Here is a 6335-nt window from a genome sequence, read left to right as displayed (position 1 = left end):
GTTGCGCCTTGGGGGACATTGGGGGACACTCGGCATTTCCTTACATGCATCGCGGCCTACTTCTATTTTTGGAAATTCCGACGTTTTAGCTTTGTATACGTACCAAGAATATAACGATCTCATGCATGGCGACTTATAGAACAGCCCGCGAAGGAATTCTTTTAGTGAAAAAAGTACAGCCTTCATTGTCCATAGTTTCATCCAAGTGTTCAGCTGCGTCAAGTGGTAGCCCTGCGTACAATAGTGTGTGTTCCGGCGCTATACGTCCTCCCATCCGTGTAACGCCAGGAACAAACAGCGTTGTACGCAGGGCCGGCTACGTCTAGTGGCAGTATACGAATTGAATCAAGTCATTGGTACGTACCGCACTTTAGATGGGTTCAAACTTAAACTGAGTTCGATGTTAAGTGATAAGAGGGGAAATACACCATTATAAATATTTAGGATTTTGATCTCGTTTGAAAATAAATATTGCATGTATCAGATATTGTAGAGTACAATAACAAATTGTCTTCTGGAGAGTCAAAACATTTTGATGTTAGGGTTGCCAAGCAAAGTTTTTGTTTTTTAGATGATATATGTATGGGGTCACATGGATAAGTAACCTGGCCCTGTGATTAGTCAATTTGGTGATGCATCTTCAAGGTCTGCAGTTTGGGTATTTCTACAAGAGATACCTTGAACTTAGTCAGTATTGTTATTCCAGTAATTTTGTATTGCTTTTCATGACTGAGGATCTGAATTAAAAAAGACACTAAAAAGACACTACTAAATCATATTGCAGTATCTTTATTATATTTCACAACACCATGAACATGTATAACAATATAAGTATTATAATTTTCAAATAAATACTCTTGCAGTAAATAAATGTTTCTCTGTCTTGTTTTTGTAGTACTTTATAGTGCTGCATGGACAGTCCTGTTGAGTAACTAACTATGAGTGATATTCTGCTGACATGTGTCTTTTATATTAACCTTATAAGAACAAATGCTTTCATTGCACTGTGCAAAAAATATGACGATAAAAAAATAAGAACAAAACCGAAAGAAAACCCTCAAACTAGGTTTTTGGAGGAAATGGTTTTCCCTAAAACAAGAGCAAAATCAAAACAACCTGAAAATCAGCCTATAAGCTTGACTAGACAAACGTTATAATGCACATGAAGCAAATTTTATTTAGGCAAATTTTATCATCCTGGTGTCGTACATCTGACTAAAATTCCCCTTCAATTGGTTTCCTTCCATTAGTCCAGATCCTCCCAACCGCTTCATGGCGAGACTCCTTTGGCGTCGTTGGCGTGTAGCAAAAGACTGAGGGGAAGGGAAATTAAATACAGTTTTAGAAACCTATGTCAGTTATGGAAGCCTAGCCCCCGAGGGTCATTGCGGAAGCTTTAGGTTTTGACGATCACCTGAGACGTACCTCTGCAGACTAGAGTGCAGTCGTCCATCGGAGCATCAACGTACGTTCACCGTGGCGATGGCGGAAGAAGTTTCTACCTCCATGCAGCATCATATTTATTATAAGCCATACACAGCCCCATGGCAATATATTCGAAATGATCAACATTAACAGGCAGGGAGGGACAAACAGTCGACGGTACAATGGCGAAGTTTAACACCAAAAGAAATACAACTGCCGTGCATGCAAACATGAAATACAAGTCCGGGCAGCGGGCTCTGCGTCGCAGGGTACCGGCGTTTTGTGGCCCCAACGCCGGTAAAACACACAGCCCTGCCACGCATGCAGGCAGGCCTTGCATCGTGCTCCCAGGAAGTTAAAAATTAAGCGCTGGTTCCACAAATTTATCATGGGATCACTGTAAAGAGGTTTATTAACCGTTGATTCCTGATCAATTGTAACTGTGGACCTGATTCGGCAAGTTTACCGTATACAGCAGAAGCTTCCGAAGGAGTACACACGGTGTAGACAGTCAGGCAGAAAAACTTAGCGCGATCCACGCGATCGGAGCTAGCTCTGACCTCTGACATTTAGGTACGATCAACTTCCTGCTCTACGCACGCGCAGCAAAGGGTCAACGGGTCAAAACGTTACTGCGAGTGCGCATAATACATCTCTAAATTAAGACTGAACACGAACTGATTAGAGAGGCAAACGAGAAGTTATAAAAAGGGCATTTCATTCAAAGATATGATGACTGTGGCAAAAAAGTTGTCGACACTGAAGAAAAATTAATGCACTCCAATTAAAGTGGCTTATGAAATTATTTGAGAAAAATCCAGATAAAGGGACCCCTAAATGGGCCAGCTTATCAAAATATTTCATAGCGAATTATGACAATAAACTGAATAGTGATTATCACTACCTCCATCTCAATTTCAAAGTCAACAACAAACGAACCCCGATGGTGTATGGGGATATGTTAAATACCTGGAAGTCACTTAGACTTACAAGAGTGAATCTACCAACATCAAAACGGAATCTTCTTAGAGAAGTTCTGTGGTATAATGACAATATTAAGAATGAAGGAAGTGTCCTCTTTTATGAAAAATGGTCAAAGAGTTGAATTTTAAAGCTTAAGGACATCTGGAATGATGGCAGAAATGACTGGCTTCAACAATGGGAAATAATGGGAAAATAATTGCAAAAATTAGAGGAGGTACAAATAGACATGTGCAAGAGGAAATTAAGACAGAGTATGAAACACTCCTCAATGCTATTCCAGATTCCTGGAAACAAATCATCAATTCAAACATTCAAACTGAAGAAAACTATGATATTTTAGACTTAGAGAATTATGGTCTGACCACAGGGTACTCAGTAGCCATTAATGTCAATAAAGAAATATGAAAAATATTATTATTAATAAAGAAATATTAAAAAAATATATGAAATTATTATTAATAATAACAAAAAATGAAAATATGAAAAATTGCAATCATCGTCATCATCATCAACATCATCATTCAGCATAATTGGCAGTGTTGAATTCTTAACAAAGTTCGCCCGCCTCAACTAAAGTACTCTTTTTATAAGGAAGAGTACTTTAGTTGAGGCGGGCGAACTTTGTTAAGAATTCAACACTGCCAATGATGCTGAATGATGATGTTGATGATGATGACGATGATTACAATTTTCATATTTTCATTTTTTATTATTAATAATAATTTCATATTTTTTAATATTTCTTTATTAATAATAATATTTTTCATATTTCTTTATTGACATTAATGGCTACTGAGTACCCTATGGTCTGACAAAAAGTGATGTAGAAACCAAGTCACTTTATTGGAAATTAGTTGATAAGAAATGGCATGCAGTCAAAGGTCACATTGGTCAAAAATGGGCTGAGAATCTAAGTCTCACTGATAGTTACAAAGCTACTTTTAATAGCCATCTAATTCAACAGGAATTGTCAGCAATTGACAGTAAATGACTTAAATTGGAAGATTTCCACAGAGGCCAAGTCACAGTAAGCTTGGCCAAAACTTTCAATTTAAGTGATGGAAAATGCCATATTTGTGGCCAAGAAGAAACACTGTAACACATCTTATTTGAGTAGTGTAAATATGTTAAAGAAATCTGGCAGAAATGACACTATTTCCTTCTTTGTCAGAAAACACAACTTTGATAATAATATCAATATCAGGAATCGAACATTATAATAATGCAACATCTGACATTATTTACTGTATTACTTCCTTTGTAAAATACACAGTTTGGAAAGTTCGAAATTCGGTTACTCTTGATGGGATTAAAGTTTCCCTTCAATCCTATGTTATGCAATTAAAATGTTATCTTTCCTCATACATTATATTTCACTTATAAGATGATGAACAAAGCTGAGGATTTTATCGCAAAGTTTTCAAGCCTTGTAAGACTTGAAGGAAAAGAATGCATCCTGAATGCATTCATATGATGATCTTTGTAATTAAACAGCTAATTATTTGGTTTTTTTTCAGACAAGTTGCATTGTAATTTTAATGCATTCACAGTTATGTAGATTTGTTTTATTTGCGACTGTTGAAATAAATTTATCTTTTTCAAAAAAAAAAAAAAGTTAGCCGGCCATCCCTTCAATCACAGTCCCTCTATCCAATATGCTTCAATCTTATATTTATATGAAATTAAACTGTTATCTTTCCTTATCGATGAATATATTATATTTCACTACTAATATGATGAACAAAGCTGAGGATTTTATTGCAAAGTTGTCAAACTTTGTAAGACTTTAAGGAGAAGGATGCGTCCTCAAAGAATTTATATGATGATTTTTTTAGTGAAATGACTGATTTTTTTCTTTTTCAGACAAGTTGAATTGTAATTTTGTTCAAACGCTCGACAAATTCACCGTTATCGAGATTTGTTTTTCACTTTGTTGGAATAAATTCATCTTTTTAAAAATAAAAGAAGGCTGGAAGAATGCATCCTGAACGCAGTTAAATGATGATATGGTTTATTTTAGTTTGATATTCCTCTTTTGCTTCTTTTTTAGTAAAATGATTAATTTTTTCTGACCAGTTGCTTTGCAATTTTGTTCATTTGCTTGACACATTTACAGTCATGCAGATTTGTTTTATTTGTCACTATGTTGGAATAAATTTATCTTTCTCAAAAAAGTGGCTTGACGATGCGTCCTGAACGCATCTAAGCTTATACGATGATACAGTTTTTTATTTTGATATTTTTTTTACTTCTTTTTTGTAAAATAATTAAATTTTCTTACAAGTTGCTCCGCAATTTAGTTCATCTGCTTGAAACATTCACAGTTATGTAGATTGGTTTCATTCGCCACTTTCTTGGAATATTTTTTTTTCAAAAAACTCAGGCGTTACTTGCTGGCATGCTTGGGGCCCATATGAGTTATACAATCCATGACATTATTCAGCCAACCATTTCTATCACCCAGAAATCAAGAAATGGAAGTCCAAAAATGGGCAAATTTCATTAATTCACTGGTTCACATGACCATTTACATTAAAATAAAGTGGACTAAATTTCAAGCTTCCAGCTTAGATGTGTATTCTTAGCGCTGTATTTCTGAATTAAGAATAACACGTTCAGCTTGGTTGCTTTATCAGCCAACCTTATTTTTAATCAATAAATGAACACAAAAAATTACAAATGGACAAAAATGCTAAACTGACAAAACCTCTACTTTTGCAATGTTGAGAAATTTGCACCACATGATTCCAACTTTCATTTTTAAAGGGGGGGGGGTGTCCCAATGGAAAGCAGGTGGTTTAGTTTAAGAGTGTTTGGGGGCCTATGACATTGGAAAGACAGTTTCAGGGAGTTGCATTTTGTCTTTCCAATACCACTCTCTCCTGTTGAAGATGGACCGTCCTACCTGCAAGTATTCGGTATCAGCCAATTCCTTTGATTTGCATGAAGAACTAAAAACTGTATGTCATTCTGACAGCTTTATTTTCTCAAAATTTTGACAGAAGACAAAGTAAGAGAATTTGCTGTGAAAAATAATTAAAAACAGTGTGTTGTATATGCCAGATACCAAGATACAATTATAAGATTCTGTGTGAGAAAACTTGCAAAAATGCTGAGTCAGCAGTTTTTCTTAGCATGATTTGTATGTCATGGTGTGCATTTCAAGTCAGTAGTGTTGTCAGCTAACCCTTGTTTCTTCCCTCATCACAAAACCATTTGTAAGAGAATGTTTTAGAAATCTACACTGAAAGGAAATAACACTGCTTTAGTTTCAATCGGCTCCCTTCATCTTTGAGTGAAAAGTATTCAGTTTGTATATTGAAAATCCACACAAAACCTCAGCCTCCAACAAATCTTACACCATGGACGTGAGCCCTTGTTAACTCAGTGATGGTGACATACGTGCCCACCTGATATATTCACGTCGATGACAGGACAAAAAGTACCAAATTTCCGGCTAAGACACCACTCATGAACTTTTTTAACAGATAGTTTTGTTCGTCGATAATGTCCATGATGAAAACATGCAAACAAACCAAGTAATAGTCACATACACTGATGTATATTTTCAAATAGTTCCTTTATTTCATTCAAATGTCACTCTTTACTGGTACATATACCCATAGCCACTTTAGTGTTGATTAAAGTCCACTTGATGCAGTCAGGAATTCTGTTTGCACAAAGGCAAAACTAGCTCTATCTGGGATCGTAAATGAGTTTACGATTGGCACCCAGTGTTCAAGATTGAGATACAATGTAATATTACCATGCACTGGTTCATGTACAAGTCTTGTTATTTCAATTTCCCCAGACACACTGTCTGCATTGGACACACAAGTTTGCCTGATGTTATAGCAGTGATCTCACAAAAGTTTGTTGCCTTAACAAACCAATTATCCCTTAGAGGCTTAATGAATGGAAGTGAT

This window comes from Ptychodera flava, chromosome 2, assembly GCF_041260155.1.
Source record: "Ptychodera flava strain L36383 chromosome 2, AS_Pfla_20210202, whole genome shotgun sequence".
Lineage (NCBI taxonomy): Eukaryota > Metazoa > Hemichordata > Enteropneusta > Ptychoderidae > Ptychodera > Ptychodera flava.
Note: the sequence above shows the minus strand (reverse complement) of the source record.